Source organism: Arachis ipaensis, chromosome B05, assembly GCF_000816755.2.
Source record: "Arachis ipaensis cultivar K30076 chromosome B05, Araip1.1, whole genome shotgun sequence".
In the NCBI taxonomy this organism is placed as follows: domain Eukaryota; kingdom Viridiplantae; phylum Streptophyta; class Magnoliopsida; order Fabales; family Fabaceae; genus Arachis; species Arachis ipaensis.
Window position 1 is genome coordinate 128,463,253 of NC_029789.2, and position 17,415 is coordinate 128,480,667.

The following is a 17,415-nucleotide window of genomic DNA, read 5'->3' on the forward strand; positions in this document are numbered from 1 at the left end:
CCGACCCGTACCGTTCTCTCTCTCTCTCTCTCTCTCTCTCTCTCTCTCTGAAATACTCAAACAGTGACCACTTCGCCACTACAAGAAAAAACAATATTTGTAACAAAAAAAATTGTTACAAAAAATCAGAATTTCGAAACAAAAAGAATTTGTAACAAAAAATGGAGGCCGTTGTAGTATGTCCCGTTACAAAACGTTTTTGTAACAAAAAATGGAACTGTTACAATTTAAAGAAATATTTTGTAACAATTTTTTTTTATACAAAAACCAAAATTCGTTACAAAAGTGATAACAAATTTTGATCTTCAAAATATTTTTGGTGACAAAATATTTTTTCCTATCACAAAATTTTGTTACAAAATATAACTTGATTTTGTAACATTTTTTTTTAGTTACAAAAACACAATATTTATTTTGTAATAATTTTTTATTTTTTTAATATAAAATTTACCAAATTATTTTTTTAATTAACTGATATATTAACTACTTTATTGAGTAAGTCGACATTTATATAATATGTAAAAACATAGATAATTCAAACATGTTTCATTTAACTAAAATTATTTTAAAACAAAATAAAATTAGTGTCTACATTGATTAGTTCTACAAGTTATACTTTTTACATTAGTTCAACTAAAAGTTAAAAGTCTAACATAGATTATTGTCTTTATGAGTCAAAATATTCTTGAGTCCTTTAGGTAGCATGTTGTCACCATTTTCGCACTCCTGTAAATAAGAAAAACCAAAACAAAAAATTAGAAACAAGATATAACACGAATTATAATTTTTTCCATTAACTTTTATCTAAAATTTTTAGAAACATTTTGGCAGAAACTCTCCTAAAACTTGAATATTTTCACCGTCTACGGTTCCATTAAAAACAGCCAATTCATTACTTATTTCTCAGCCAATACATAATATAGTAATTTCAAGGCACAAGTTACTAGGATTGTGAATTTGAGAATAAAAAAAAGACCCTAGATGAAATTGAACATATGATATCTCACTAGTACCTGGATATAGACATGAAAAAACATGTAACCATAAAGGTTTTGACTGTTCTTATTTTGGATACAAGAGCTAATCCAACAAGCTTTCTAAATCTAGAATAGATTGAGCAAGCAGCATTTTTATTCACAATATAGCCTACTAACAATAAGATAATATCAATCCCAACTGACAGCTTCATTTTTCATTTGCATACATCCTTCAAAGGTTGTAAGCCACATTTCATAATCATCAACAAATATGTAGGATTTTTTATTACCTCTTAATCAAACATGTATAATCAAAATATTTTCAAAATGTTCACTAATTCACTATTCACATATCAACATTCGAAAGAACTTACAAGAATGGTGATTAATTTGCCATCAGGGTTCCACATGGCTTCAATCACAACTTCAAATCACAATCTCAACCACAATCCAACATTCATATAATCAATCAATTACTCACAACTATTAATCCTATTTGTAGTTATTCAATAAAATTTGTAGGCATTCTTAAATTAAAACCATTTAAATTAAACCCTTACCTCGATTAGCTGAATTCACATAGATTAAATGTGGCAACTCCCTTCTCTTTTAATTTCATGGCAGCAACAAGCATGCAACCGAAACAGCAGCAGTGTCAATTTCTTATGGCAGTGACGATGGTTGCAGCAAGACAAGGATTCGAATTGGATAAGAATCAAAAGCAAACATAGAACTTGACAAAATAGAATTGAATTAAAAGAAGAACATGGCAATTAAAATTGATAAAATAGAACTTGCAAATGGTTCAGAACCAAGGAAAAGAACAAACCAAAATCAATGTAACAGAATCAGAACTAGCAGCAACAACCCCGGTAGCCCTCTCTTCACAGAACAATTCCTCCCTCTAACAGGCAACAACAGCAATTAGAGTTTCCAGTAGCAATGACAACCAAGCTAGGGGATGATGACAGCAGCAACGGTGGTTCTGGGAAGCAAAGACACGACGTTGGTTCACCTCCACAGCGACGATGACAGCAACATCACCCTCCGTTGCCTACCTTTTCGGGTTCTGTTCCTTGCGTTAGTGACAGTGGCTTCCTCTTGTAGCAGCAACGGTGACGAGACATGGTGCCGGTGACAGAATCAACGACTTCCTCCTCAGTTCGCGATTCCAACCGTGGTGGCAACTTCCCTCAACGGCACCAGGGCACAACAGCGACACGAGCAGGGGGCGATGGTGCAGACGATGCAAACTCGCAGCAGCTCCCCCAACGGTCAGCCCGCGACGGCGCTCTTCCTCTCCTTGGCCTTTGCTCCCTCGCACGCTCTTCGTCTCAAGGCAGATCCAAGGCAGATCGGCGCTTCAGCGGCAACAGTTTGGGCTGGACGGTGCAAAGCGCGGCTCCCTCTTTCCTTTCCCGATCTCTCTTCTCTGATTCCCACTGTGTGTATGTTGCGTTTTTGGAAAGGAAATGGGGTGGGTGGAGGTTGTGTTATGCGAAGGTGAAGGGGGTTTTAGGGTTAGGTTCCAATTTGGGAATTATGTTTTTTATTTAATTTGGAAATTTAGAGTTAAAAATTAGGGATTTTATAAAAGAATAAAGATAAATATGAATAGATATTTTGATAAAATTGGAGAGTAGAATAATTTTAAAACTAAATATATTTTCTTAAAAATATTTTAAAATATTATTTTATTATTATTTTAAAATATAAATAAAAAATACTCCGTTTAATATATAAATCTCTAAAAATTTATTTTGAATAAATATAATAAATTATAAATAATTTATTATTTAATTTTTAAATATTTTTAAAAACAAAGTATCATTAATTTGACTTAAATATTTTTAGTAAAATAAATTTTTTAATATAAATCTTAAATAAATATAATAAATCATAAATAACTCATTATGTTAATTTTCAAAAATTCGAAGTCTTACCTTTAATATGTTGAAACAATTAATTACATTAATTACAAAAAAATATTTGAATTTTGTGACAAATAAATAACTTACTACAAAAATATTGTATTTTGTGATAAATTAATTTTTTGTTACAAAATATTTAGAGCTTTTGAAACAAATAGATATTTTGTTACAAATTTTTTTAAATTTTTATAACAATATAATCTTTTGTTACAAAATATTATAACATTTTACAACAAAACAACAATTCGATACGAAAGCCAACATAATTTGTAACAAAAGAAATCTCGTTGTTACAAAATATTGAAATATTTTGTAACAATAACTAATTATTGTTATGAAAAAATTATAATTTGTAACAATTTTAAATTTGATATAATTTTTTTGTTACAAATGTTTCATTTTTTTGTAGTGTTCTCTCTCCGATTTCACTACCCTCTCTTTCTGTGATTTTTGATTTGCGTTCTGTCTCTGCTATTGCTTCTGCTTTGTAATTTCTTTTCAACGTGGTCGTAACATTTGTATTCATAATCGTCACTGCTACCTCCGAAATCAACGGTGGAGTAGCGGCGATTGCAACTTCTCAGGTGGTGGCGGATTTAAATTTTGACATGGTTGGTTTTAGAAAATCCTAATTCTCTCAGCTCATGTTTTGGGGAAGAAGATGATTGTAGAACAAGATGAAGAATAAGAAGAAAGTCGAGTGAAACAGTTGCTACTTTGTCGTTGCCATGTTTGATCATCACTGTCGTTGTTGTGATAGTAGAGAAGGAGAAAAGTAAGGCTGATGGTTGGTGGCGGGAGTGATGGTGGTGTTGGTGTTGGTAAAAGAGGCAGTGAAATCCATAAAAAGAATAAAGGAAGTGTTGAGATTTGAAAGAGGAGTGTTGAGATTAGGTTAGAAAAGGGTAATTTAGAATTTTAGGTGATTTTTTCAGTGTTGGATAATTTTGTCATATGGAACCCATCTTTTGTGGGTATAACTGTAATTTTTTTTCGTGAATAGATTTGTTAGGATTTAAAACTATGGGTGTACATAGTCCGGCTCGACCCAGCCCGAAGAGCTGCCCCGGACCCAACCATTTTGTGACTAATTTGGTGTGATTTCAGCGGATTTAGGGTCGGGTAAGGGACTCAAAAATAGACCCAGGCATTATTTAGGATCGGATTCGAGTCAATACAAACCTGACTTCACTCGACCCATATACACTCTAAGGGGACTAAAAAAGATATGTATATTTTAAATTAATTATAATATTATGTTATATTAATTATAAACTTATTATTTTATTTTTAATCACACTTGTTTTATTAGAAAATAGATCAAAGAAGCATAAAATTAGAATTTATAGACAAATTGAAATTCAAATATGGATATCAACTTCTTTGTAACCAGTATGTTTTTTTTCTTTATAAATAAGTGCATCATAATTTTTTGACATAAAGTTTATCAAGACCCAGGCTTAACTAGTTTAGACCCAGTTTTAGTATGACCCAAAAGTAGTAAGATTTCACCAGGTTTAGGGTCGGACAAGGATCTCAAAGATAGACCTGCTCATTATTTAAGGTCGAATCCGTATCAAGACGAATTCATCTTCATCCGATCCATGTATACCCCTATTTAAAATTTTCGTGGGTAAAAATGATAGTTTACTCCATCATAATTAGTTAACTTCTCTTTTTTTTTTTTTCTTTTTTTTTTTTCAATTTTACCTCTTTTTTCTTCCTCAACAAAACCTTCATTCTTGGTCTCAAACTCTAGGTACCACCAATCTATCATCATCAACCAGAAGAACATCTCTACTCAAACAACAGCAACACTATTAATAAGTATTAACGTAAAGTATACAATGCAACTCAAGATATTGGTAAAAGTGATTAACATTATTTTTTTACCTTACATTTGAACCAATCAACACTAAGAAATCTGTTCGTTCTTTTATGCTAAATAAAGTACCGGTACGCTAGCATTCCCAAATGAAAATAGAGTGAGGATGCTAACGTTGTGGAAACAAAGCATAGTATGGTGTAAGATAAGCAACTAGAGGGTTGGTTCGTGGCTGGAATTAATATTGACTTAACGTCTTCTATTGTAGCAGTATATGGATGGTCACTGCATTTCAGAGACTAGAGATGTGGGGGACTTTATAAAATTCTTGATCCGGCGTAAGGAAAGCTGGGTGAGGCAATCGAGAAACATTGAGGAGTTTAGGGATTTCGTAAATGAAGCGCAATTGATGGATGTTCAGAACTTCAGATTATTGGAAGAAAATTTACTTAGCCAATTCTCAGGGACAGATGGGCCTCATGCACCTAGATTGACTGGATGGGACACCACTGAAATTTTCTCAAATAATTGTTTACCAAAAAAAGGAAATTTTTAAAAAATATATATATGTTTATTATTATATTGTGTTTGTTTTAGTGAAGAATTAAGAAAATTTTACTAGTCATTAGTAAAAAAGAATGAAATATTAGTTTATAATAATAGCATTTGTTTTACAGATATTTTTAAATAATTATTCAAGTATTTATTATTTTTTACTCAATTACGAAGTTCAGTTATTACAATATTCGTTAAATAAAAATATCTTAACCAAAATAGTTGTTAAAGATAAGACTAGTTAATTAAGTGTTAAAATAAAGAAATAATGCATAAATTTAAAATAAATAATATTAAAAGATGAGAAAAAGATAAATAGGTGTCTAACTTTTTAATTCAAAGACACATAAGTTTTTAACTAATTGAAAATACAAAAAAGTTTCTGACTTTTAAAATATAAAATATTTAGGTTCCTCCATTCAAAATATATAAGGACAAATCAATTTTTTAAAAGGACTTTGATGTGTCATGTTTTAAAAAGTAAGAGACATTTTTGTATTTTTAATTAGTTGAGTACTTATTTCTCTTCGAGATAAAAAGTCAAGAACCTATTTGCTATTTCCTCTTAAAAGATAGATGAAAAACTTTAAAAAATTCTCTCATTTATATGGTTTATTTAACTAATTAACTTAAAAATAACATTCCCATAATATTCACTTCAATCTCCCATATTCTTATTTGGCCTATCTCCCATGTTCTTATTTTTAGCCTATGATTATTAGCCTGTACAACCTTACTCCTGAAATGTGTATGAAAAATCTTTATTTCTTTTTAATTTGTGTTACTCACATCCCAGATAATTCAAAAGCAAAATTAGATGTATATTTTCAACTTCTAATTGATAAGTTTAATGAATTATGATTTCTTAGTATTTTAAGTTACGTTGTATGCGCCAAATCAAATTTCATACTAAATGCTGCTTTAATATGGACAATTAATAATTTTTTTGCCTATAGAATGTTAATTGATTGGATGACACAAGCGATGTTATTTTTATAACACTTTCACTATCAGAAGTCACGCTTCCGGCTGCGCCACTCTAATAGTAAGAAGTATTACGACTACTTTACATACTAAATACTAAGATAGGAGCCTGTGACTCAACACTGTATCGCTGATTTCTTAGAAAAACCGAAATTAAACACTTTATCTTAAGAAAAATACAAACAGGCATAGATTCATATACAAGACTCCTTATATAATAACTCATAATATAATATACATATAAAACATACAATTCCTATCCCTCTTACAAACTCGTAATAACAAAGACGAGGGAAGAAAATAATCTAATTAATACAACATCTTATAAACCAAACGCAGTATATCTCTTCTTAATGCTTCTTCATCCGGTTCCTGAAAAGGTAAAGCTGTAGGGGGGTGAGAACCTAACCACACGGTCTCACCACGGAATTTCAAAGTTGTTATAAGAAGATATTTAATAAGAAACAATGTTTAACCTTTCAGAAATTCAAAATCTTTCCTTTCTTATAAGAAAATCTCAAACAGAAATCAACCACGCAATCAAACAACACAATCATTAATTCAGCATTCAAGTTCATTCTCCAATGTAGCACGCCAGAACAAATACAGGCAAGACAGACAAGGAAAGCACAAGTAGGTAGCAGTTACAGCAAATAGTTCAAGTAGCAGTTAAGAACAGTTTAGCAATTAGGCAAACCAAAACAAGTTCAAACCCAAGCAAAGCATACAAATGCATATGATGCATGCCTGTCCTATGGCTGATGAGGCTCATCTGTCGGTTATCCAGCCAACCCGACAAGTCTGAATTGTCCTTAGACCGTCCCCCGACGTGCATCCCCAAGAGTCTATGCATAGCTTTTTCTCAAATAATCAATATTACTCAATGGGGGTATCATTCCCAGGAATTTATATAGTGCCCGGTCACACTTACGTCATAGGGTCAACAGAGTATCGAGTTTTCAACCTGGTACACGTGGTGGCAAGCCACGGCACTTAATCCAGGGAACCTCGTATCTCAGATATTTCAAATTCATAAGCCATATAAATAATTCATTCATCATTCATCAACATCTAAGCCATTCTCAATATCATCATCATTCGTCAATCCATATCCCATTTTTAAATTCATTCAAAAATCATATTTCAAATCAATCCTCATCATCCTTCTTTCTGTTAATCAACAATCTCAATTCAAAATATAATTCTTTCTTTTCTAAATAAATCAATCTTAAAACATATAACGTTCAAAAACTACATCTTTTTAAATCATCACTTCAGGCAAAACTTTCAATTTTATAAAATTTCGGCAGCATCTCCTCTAAAACTCGGACACTGCACCCTTTTCGAGTCCCATCCAAATATTTCTCAAACCATTTCCAAATCTCAATCACTTTTCAAAATTCAACCAATTCCAGTATCAAATTATTTTCAAACCAGATCAATTCCAATAATAAAACTTTTTTTAAAGTCAAACCAACTCAAGTATTATATCATTTATAAAATCGGACCGACTCAAAATCAAACCGCTTTAACTTCAAACCGAGAAAAACCAATTTTCCTAATAATCAAGTAAATAACTTTTCAAATCCACTTTTTATCAACAATCGTACTTCACTCAAGCAATCAAGCACCTAACAATCCAGTCTAACAAACCATCACATCCACAAGACAAATATAATCACAGAAATATATTTTTTTTTGCATCAATATCTATTTATCACAACTCTGTAATGTAAAATAGATTTTAAGAAAAATCCCTACCTCGAATAGTTGAAACCCAAACCCAACGTGTCAATTAAATTCCTTTCCCTCAGCCCGAAAATAACTGCGTCAACTCCAACTAGATTTCGCAGCTACAACAGCCATAAAGGCACCAGCCAACAACAGTAACTCCAGCCTAAAATATTATCATCGCGTAAAATTCAACAATCTATAATAGAACAGCAATTGAAAGAGTTCGGAGCAAGGATGTGAAGGAACATTTTTACAAGGTAGGACAGAGTTAATTAATAAAACATTATAGCGGCACAAGGTACAACTAAATTAGCCTTACCAGAGGAATAAAAGAATGGAACCATAGCAGCTCCAGTGAAAACTCCCAACGATCCGCACAGTGGCAGAGAGCTCCAATGGCGACGCAGCAGCTAGGTGTTGCATGCGACAACCATAAAATTCAACATGCAAGACCTGGAACTCAACCCTACGTAACCCAAGTCTCAGAATTCCACCAAATTCTTAATATAACACATATACACTAGATGTGAAGGTTTTAGAATAGAGATGCTTACTGTAATAAAGGGAAGTCGTGGGAGACAGTAACATCCATAGCGGTTCTGGTGATGACAAAAAAATCCTCAATGACAGCGGCGGTACTCCTCGACAATCACCACTAGAACAGAACCAAAACCACCACGGCCGGGGGCGGAAATTGCAGCGGTGACGGCGAGGTCGGCTCCTGCAACGACGGTGCACGGTGAGACAGCATCCTCCCCCTTCTCTGGTTCGTGCGACGGCGACGGTGGGGTTTCGGGCGACAGAGGCGGCGTAGAGCTCCGCGACCTGGACCTCCGCAAAGGTGACGGCAGAACGGAACACGGCGATGACGATACAGCTGGCGGTGACGGGTTTCTTCCACGGCGACAGAAACAACTGGAAGATGCGACGGCCGCAACCCACGCAACGGCGTCTTCTCCTCACCAGCGGTAAACCCTCGACGGCGACGAGCACGAAATACGGCGAGCCAGGCTTCACGGACGGCGCAGCTGAACGCAGGCTGGGCAGCAGCGGATCTTCGAAGCTTCCTCGGCGCTGTTCGCTCTCTCCTCTTCATCGGCGACGACGGCGGCGCGACGAGCGGCAGTGAATCGCCGGCGCACTCTCCCTCTTTCTCCTCTCCTGATCCGCACCCTCTCCTCACTTTTCTTTCTCTCCGTTCATTTTTTATTTGCTGCTGCTAAGGGTTGTGTTTGCAATTTGATTTTGGAAGAAAGGGGAAGGGGGTGTGGCGGCTGAAAGGGAATGGGAAAGTTAGAGTTAGAGTTTTAGGAAGTATTTAGCAAATTAGGATTTAATTTGGGACAAAAGTGAAATTAAGAATTTTGGGTAAATTGGAATTTGGTAAATTTTAATAAAATTAAAGTATATTGTATAAATTTAAATTCTAATTTAATATCTTAAAATTACTTTAAAAATATTACTTAATTTTCAATAACTATAAAATTAAGTAAAATTTCTAATTAATTATCAAAATCTGATTTAATTAGCTTTAATAAAATAATTTCTGATAATAAAATTCTAATTAATAAATAAATTGAAATTAATTCATAATAAAATTTATTTAAAAATTTTGGGTCTTACAATTTTGTCCTGTGTATGCGGAGAATATGAAAGTTTTCTAGCTTAAGTCTAGTAAAAAGAATTTTGATTTGATTGTTACAAAAGGTTTTTACTTGAGAATGTTCGTTATAAAGGCAACAAAAATATTGTATTTAGAAAGAATATCGAGGAACATAAGAGCCTCTTGTGAGATCGAATAATAATGAACAAGTATAGGCAAGGGTTAGTAGTTATCCAAAAATAATCTATACGGGACATTAGTTATACAATTTGGTGTACCGTGACACACATGATTAGATTAAGAGAAATATCTTTCAGGATTTATCTTATTGAAATATTTTTTAATTTGTCATTGTCTTAATGTAATGTATGTTGAGAATAACATGTTCAATAATCTCATTCAATTCATGTTTTAATACATAATGATAGAACTAGCTAGGGACAACCATAAGACTAGGTTAGACCTAGCAAAATTATGCCATAAGCCAAACTTAAACCTTGTCACTTTAGAAAATGGTCGCTGGGACAAGTCGAAAGGATGCTATGTTTTAAACTTAGAACAAAAGTAAAATATTTGTCGGTGATTGCGAGAGAGTTGAGGATGCTTGATAGTTATGCTTCTAACTTAAGTAGATGTGCTAAATATTATTCAAGGGAGACTTTTGTGCAGGTTTTGCAGGCGGAAATACTTTCAGAGAAAATTACGAGCTATAGTTTTACTAGTTTTATTTGGAGAGGTTTAGTACCTCCACGTATTGAGTTATTCACCTGGTTTGTGCTAGTTGGTAGAGTCAATACTAAGGAAAGATTACGAAGGTTAGGCGTTATTGATTAGCTGGATAGCATGTGTGTTTTATGCAAAAAGGATGTTGAGGACCTCCACCATTTGTTTCTTCGTTGTCAGTTTACTTGGCAGGTGTGGTGTGTTTGGTTGTTTGACTATGGCAGATTGTGGGTTGTTCCAGGGACAATTAAGCAACATTTTAAAAGCTGGACAGGAGTGACGGTAAGAAAGGAGGAACGTAATAGGTGGCTAATTGGATTTTTTGCTATTGTTTGGCATATATGGATGGAAAGGAACGACAGAATCTTCAGGAGTCAAGAAGCAAGAATTGCAGAAATTATTAATAGGTCGCTTACGAGTTGTAAGGATTGGAGTAGAGTTGATCCAAATGGTTGTTGATGGCAATGCCGGAGATGATTATGGATTGTTTATTATTTCTGTTTAGTTCTTGGTTCTTTTGTTGCTCCACCTTATTGTGTTGAGCTCCTTTACTTCAAAAAAAATTATTCAAGGGAGACTCAATAGTATGAAAAGTCATAATTGCATTAGAAGAAGAACTCTGTTAGGGAGATAATGAAAAATCTTGACAATGAATTTTAAATTTGGATCAATATAAAAAAAAATCCAAACAGTTATTTCAAAAAATTAACTATCGCTCCCAACCTTATTTTACCAATAGAATTTATCCAAACACCCTCTCTCCTAACGTCAGCTACTCCATCCTCATCAATCATTCCGCACTTCTCCGGCGTTAGAAGCTTTCTCATCGGCAATCAAACAACCATCTACGTAGTTATTAAAATAATCATCCGATTACCTAGTGAAATGACCATTCATCATTTGTTAATTGTATATACTTCAACTGAATCAAACAAAATAATCATCTAATTAAAATTTAAAATAACCATCTACATACCTAGTGAATTGAACATCTAGCATCTAAATTCATCCGTTGATGTATATACCTTGAAGACGTAAGAGAAGCGAAATCCAAGAAAGCCAAGTTGACCGCGCAAAACAGGACATTTTTAAAGTGAACTACGTTTGCATGTACAAAAACGGGAGCATCATGAACTAAACTAATTGCTTGCACAATTATTGTTGTGCTATCCTACGTTAATCTTGGACCTATACCTATGTAGGGGGAGGCGACGTCGTTGAAGGCGGCGGCAGCAATGGCGGTGGCGGGCTGCACAACGGATGCAACGTGTGCGAAGGGAGTGTCTCCATTTACGATCTTGCGAGGCGTGATGGACGTATGAAAACAACACACTTGTGTGTTCTCTATATGCCGCGAATGACGACGTTGAGAGGGAGAAACTACCGGCGCGGAAAAGGGGATGCACGACGGCAACGACGGCTGGTGTCTGTGGCGGCGTGGCACCGATGAAAGAGGAAGAGACTGGACAAGAAGGCAGTCACATATGGGAGAGAAAGATGTCGTTTTTGGGATTTACGTAATTGTTATAAATTCTTATTTATTTTAAATTTTAAATTGGTAATTATTAAAATTAATTAATTATTTATTATTTGATATTAATTTTAATTTTATTTTTATTGTACACATTGTACACCAAATTTATTGACTCTTCGTACTTTTTTTTGTTGAATTGCAACAAAATTGAAGAAATTAAGAGCTAGGTAATCTTATATGCTAAAAATTATATTGCTAAATATTAATTACCATGATTACAAGCTGTAAAAAACATGTATGAATTTTATTTTAATGGGTTGATATGTACATATATTTTTGATATATTATATAAATTCATTGCCTTCTGTTTTACAATAAAATATATATAAAATTAGAATTATGTTACGTGTATTTTTCAATAGTTGTTTGGTACTATTAAGTGTTTCCGATATTTATTTAAGAGAAAAAGAAACTTCAAAAGATGGTGCGCAAAGATTTCTTGTGGATGTTGTTTATGTAGACTTGGAGAATTTTTTAGAAACTGGATTACGAATTTGTCTTCTTATTAGCATGTACCCCTATTAGCTAGACACCAACATGTTTGCAAACAAGTTTGACTAATAAGGCGTAAACAAATTAATTACTATGTATTGAGAATGACTGAATGACAGCTTCAATATTACAAATGAGACTGGTCCAATATATGAATGATTAAAGAAAAAATATAGGTAATCAATAATATTGTTGAAGAATGTGAATAATAAAATTAAAAAAATAAATTAATTTTAAATTTAATTAGTGATATAATTAATTAATAACTAATAATTTTTAAATTTTAAATTTAAAAAAATCAGAATTTTTACATTGGTGAATTGAGGCTTTATAACTAGCTTCTCATCTTATCTTTTTTTCGCTGAACTCTTTTCTTTTTTTTACTTTTAATTTAGCACTCTTTGAGACCAAACCCAGCCCCAACCCTTCATTCGATACCACCACCATTACTACTGGCGACTACCGTTGTCTATCTCCTCTCTTTTTTCTCTCTTTAGGATTGATAAAAATTGACATGATTAAAATTAGAATTTAGGGACAAAATTAAGGTGTAGTGTCTTTAATGGATCACTTTTAAAATTTGTTATTCATATTGGTCATATAAATCATTGGTTACTTAGCGTTGTCTATAATTAAAAGGCTAGGTATGGAAATTAATAACTGGTGTGTACTAAATTATGAGGGTATGAAAATATTAATTAGTATAATTGAAGATGTTATGCACTTAATTTAATCAGGGAAAGTATAATTGAAATTTCTGTCTTAAATTAGGAGAGAATAATTGAAGATGCGTGTACATATTAATTAGTATAGGTTTGTTTCAACAACTCATTAACAATGTTCTGTTAAAAGGATTCTATTAAAATATTATCAACAGAAACTTTTGATGGAATATATAACTTAATTTTTTGCAAATGTAATTAAAAATAAAATATTTTTATTATTAATAATTAGTATTTTTAGAAAGATAATAATCTTAACCTTTATAATTTTAATATTTATAATTATACACTTATCACATGTTTGGGCTATTTTGAAAACGCAGGAGGGAAAAGAAGAAAATAAGTTCATCAAATTACCAAGAAAAGAACGCCAAAATAATTTGTTCTGTGTCAGAGGTGTATTTTCTATAGTGTCTGTAAATAGTTTTACAGTTTACATGTTTACAATCATTCAAATTTTTCTGTATGCAGAAACATTATGACACACTTTAATGTAATTGTATCAAAAATTGGTGTGGACCAAAATTAGCTTGCCCTACAATTTCTGTACAATAGTGCCAAAAATTATTGTTTCCTTAATTCTTAAATTGCAAACGGAATGATTGATCATCTTATATATGGAAAACACAAGCCCTTGTCTTAACTAAAACGTACTATTAAAACCGTCACCAAAGATAAAGAGAAAGAAAAAAAAAAGTAATACTGTTGAGCAGTTTAGATCTCGAGATTTAGATGATTAATATTTAAATTAAATATTCTTTTGAAGTTTTGACTATTTATTCGAAGCATAAAGTGTCTTATAATAACTCAAAAAATTTTAATTAGTATTTAATCATTAAAATAATTATTTTAAACAATTTTTATAAAGAGTAAAATACTAAATTTGTCCCTTATATTTGGGTCTAATCCTATTTTGATCTCTAAAGTTTAAAGTGTCTTATTTAAATTCAAAAAATTTTACAATTATATTACACATACAAGCCTTTTTGTCTTACAAGTGATACAAATTGGGTAAAGCCCAACAAAAAGCACACTCATCTATAAGAGCGTGTTAACACACGCGCTACTCAACAAATTTCATAGCGCGCTTCGCATTTTTCTTCTTCCTCCTTTTCTTCCTTCTTCTTCTCCTTCTTCTTTGTGTTTCTCCTCTGTTTTCTTCACGTGTTTCATCTTCATCGTCGTTTTTATATTACTGATGTTGTTGCTGTATTTTTTTTCCTCATCCTCTTTCTATTGATTTTGCAACATTATGTATTTTTGTTCTTTTTTGTTTGATTTTTTCTCCCAAGAAGAATTATAAGAAAACGAAATAAGAAGATAATGAAGAAGAAGAAGTAGTAGAAGATGAGGAGGAGGAAGAGGAAGGGTTTTGAATTATGCAGAACTTATCAGAATAAAAATATACCCAAAATTCTTAAAAATACACTCAAATATCTTCGTGTTACACCCAAATTTGTTACAAATACAGAAAAATATTTTCTCTAATGCTACATTTTTTTTCTTCTTTTTTTCCCTATTTCTTTCTTTCTTTTAGTTAAATGAATGTAAGTTCATCCTCTTCCAAGTAATTTTACAGCATTATATATTTCTTCTTTTTCTTTGTTTGATTTTTTTTATTTTTATTCTTGTTAAGAGAGTAAAACAAGAAGAAACTTGAGAAAGTAAAACCAGAAGGAAAAGATGAATAAAAGAAAAATCTTTTAGTTAAATGAATATAAGTTCATCTTCTTCCAAGTAATTTTACAGCATTATGTGTTTCTTCTTCTTCTTTGTTTGATTTTTTTATTTTTATTCTTGTTAAAAGAGTAAAACAAGAAGAAATTTGAGAAGGTAAAACAAAAAAAAAAGATGAATAAAAGTAAAAAGAAGAAGATGATGATGAAAAAAAAAGAAGAAGCAGCAGAAGATGAGGAGGAGAAAGAGGAAGAGTTTTGAATTATGCAAAATTTATCAGAATAAAAATACACCCAAATATCTTCGTGATACACCCAAATATCTTCGTGTTACACCCAAATTTGATGCAAATACAGAAAAATATTTCCTCTAATGCTGCATTTTTTTCTTCTTCTTTTTTTCCTTATTTCTTTCTTTCTTTTAGTTAAATAAATGAAGTTCATCATCTTCCAAGTAATTTTGCAGTATTATGTATTTTTTTCTTTTTCTTTGTTTGATTTTTTTTATTTTTATTCTTTTTAAGAGAGTAAACAAGAAAAAACTTGAGAAGGTAAAACAAAAAGAAAAAGATGAATAAAAGAAAAAAGAAGAAGAAGATGGTGATGATGATGAAAAAAAAAGAAGCAGCAGAAGATAAGGAGGAGGAAGAGGAAAAGTTTTGAATTATGCAGAACTTATCAGAATAAAAAAACACCCAAAATTCTTTAAAATACACCCAAATATTTTCGTTTTACATCCAAATTTACTGCAAATATAGAAAAATGTTTCCTCTAATGCTACATTTTTTTTTCTTCTGAATTGAATCACACCTCAGCCACTTGATTGGATTCAAAACAATAAAAAAAAGAGAAGACTTGTATGAGAAAAATGCTTGTATGTGGAGAACAAACTGCTCATCAACACCATAGAGGGGCTGCAAAATACACCTAAAATACACCATATTAAAACAAGCATAAACTATAGAATGCAAATACAACTATAAAACCATCATAAAAAATAACAAAAATCAGATTCATGAATCATCGTTAAGTAGAAAATAAAACAATTTAACTAAAAGAATAAGACAATTCACTCTTAGCGAGATGAAAAGTCATAAACTGTAAATACACCCAAACTTTCCTAAAATATACCCAAATATTCCTGATTTATACCCAAACATCTGATATAAAATGCAGAAAATTTATCAGAACTAGTACATTAGATTCAATTCAAACAAGGAATAATGAACAGCAAATTTCACAGGCAAGATTCACGCATTATTCAGCTACACAATCATAAACTACTAAATGGATTCAAATTCAGATTCAATTATTAACTGGAATTAAACCACACCTCAGGAACTTCATTGGATTTAAATTCAAAATTCACATTGCTCTAGTTCAATTGACAATCTGAATTTGAATAATCCATTATCTTCAAAACGGTTTCAGAGCTTGATTTCAGAAATAATGAAAAACGAGAAAAACGAAGAAAGAGAACAGAGAGAGAAACTTACATAAACGGTGAAGGAGAAGGCAGAGAGAAACGCACGAAAGAAATCGAAGAGAGAAGGCAAAGAAAACGTAGAAGAAATTCGAAAAAGGAAACGAAATCCTTTCGAAGAAGGAAGTTATATATTCGCGCATTGATTGATTGAAAAATCTGTTAAGGAGACGTGTGAAACATAAGTGCCATAAGAGGCGCGTTTTAGGGATAAGGGATATTGAAAACTTGTAAGATTTGTATAGTGAAAAGGCTTGTATGTGGAGATTAGTTGAAAGTTTTATTTAGTTTCAATGTAGTTTTGCTGTGAAGTCAATATTAAATAATTAATGAAATTCAGTTTTTAGATATAGAAAACTTATATAACCAAACTCTTTGGTTGCTAAGGGGAGTTCCTCGCGGTAGAGGTAACGATGGCTTTGTCCTCGTTATCACTGGCGAACTTTCTTGCGAAAAGTAAGTTCTGTTCTCCATGTGCTTGAACCAAGGCTAGTAGCTCGCGATGATGCATCCGCTGCTGATTTTGTGCCTCTCGAGTTTGTACATCTTCTTTAGGGAAGGACATAAGGTTTGGTGGAATGGTGACGTTAATTATTTAACATTGACTTTATGACAGAATTACATTGAAGTTAAATGAAACTCTTTTGATTCAAATAGGACACTTTAAACATTAAAAACAAAAACAGAATTAGACTCAAACATTAGAAACTAATTTAATATTTTACCCTTTTATAATGACTTGATAATATATTAAGAGTCATTTAGACTAATGACAGAGATCATTTAAACCAATTGCTTAAAGATAATTAGAGATTAATTAAAAATTTTTAAATTGTAAACATATTTTATTCTTTGGATAAATAGTTAGATATCGATAACGATATTTACTTTATTATTTACTTATTGTCAAACTTTTGATAAATAAATAAATAATAAATTTAGATATAGCAAAATTCAACCCGTCCTGTACGGGGCAAAGAAGTAAGGAAATGAGAGAAAAAATTGTACAAAACTTTGTAGGCAGCACCACGCCGTTGCATCAGTTGCAGTGTTTTGCGTGTATTGTATTGACTATGCAGATAAAAAAAAATGTGTTAAGTTACTAGTTACTAGTTAGAAAAGGAAAGAAAAGAATTGTTGGAGTGTCACTTTCCTACATATACTCTCTACTTAGTT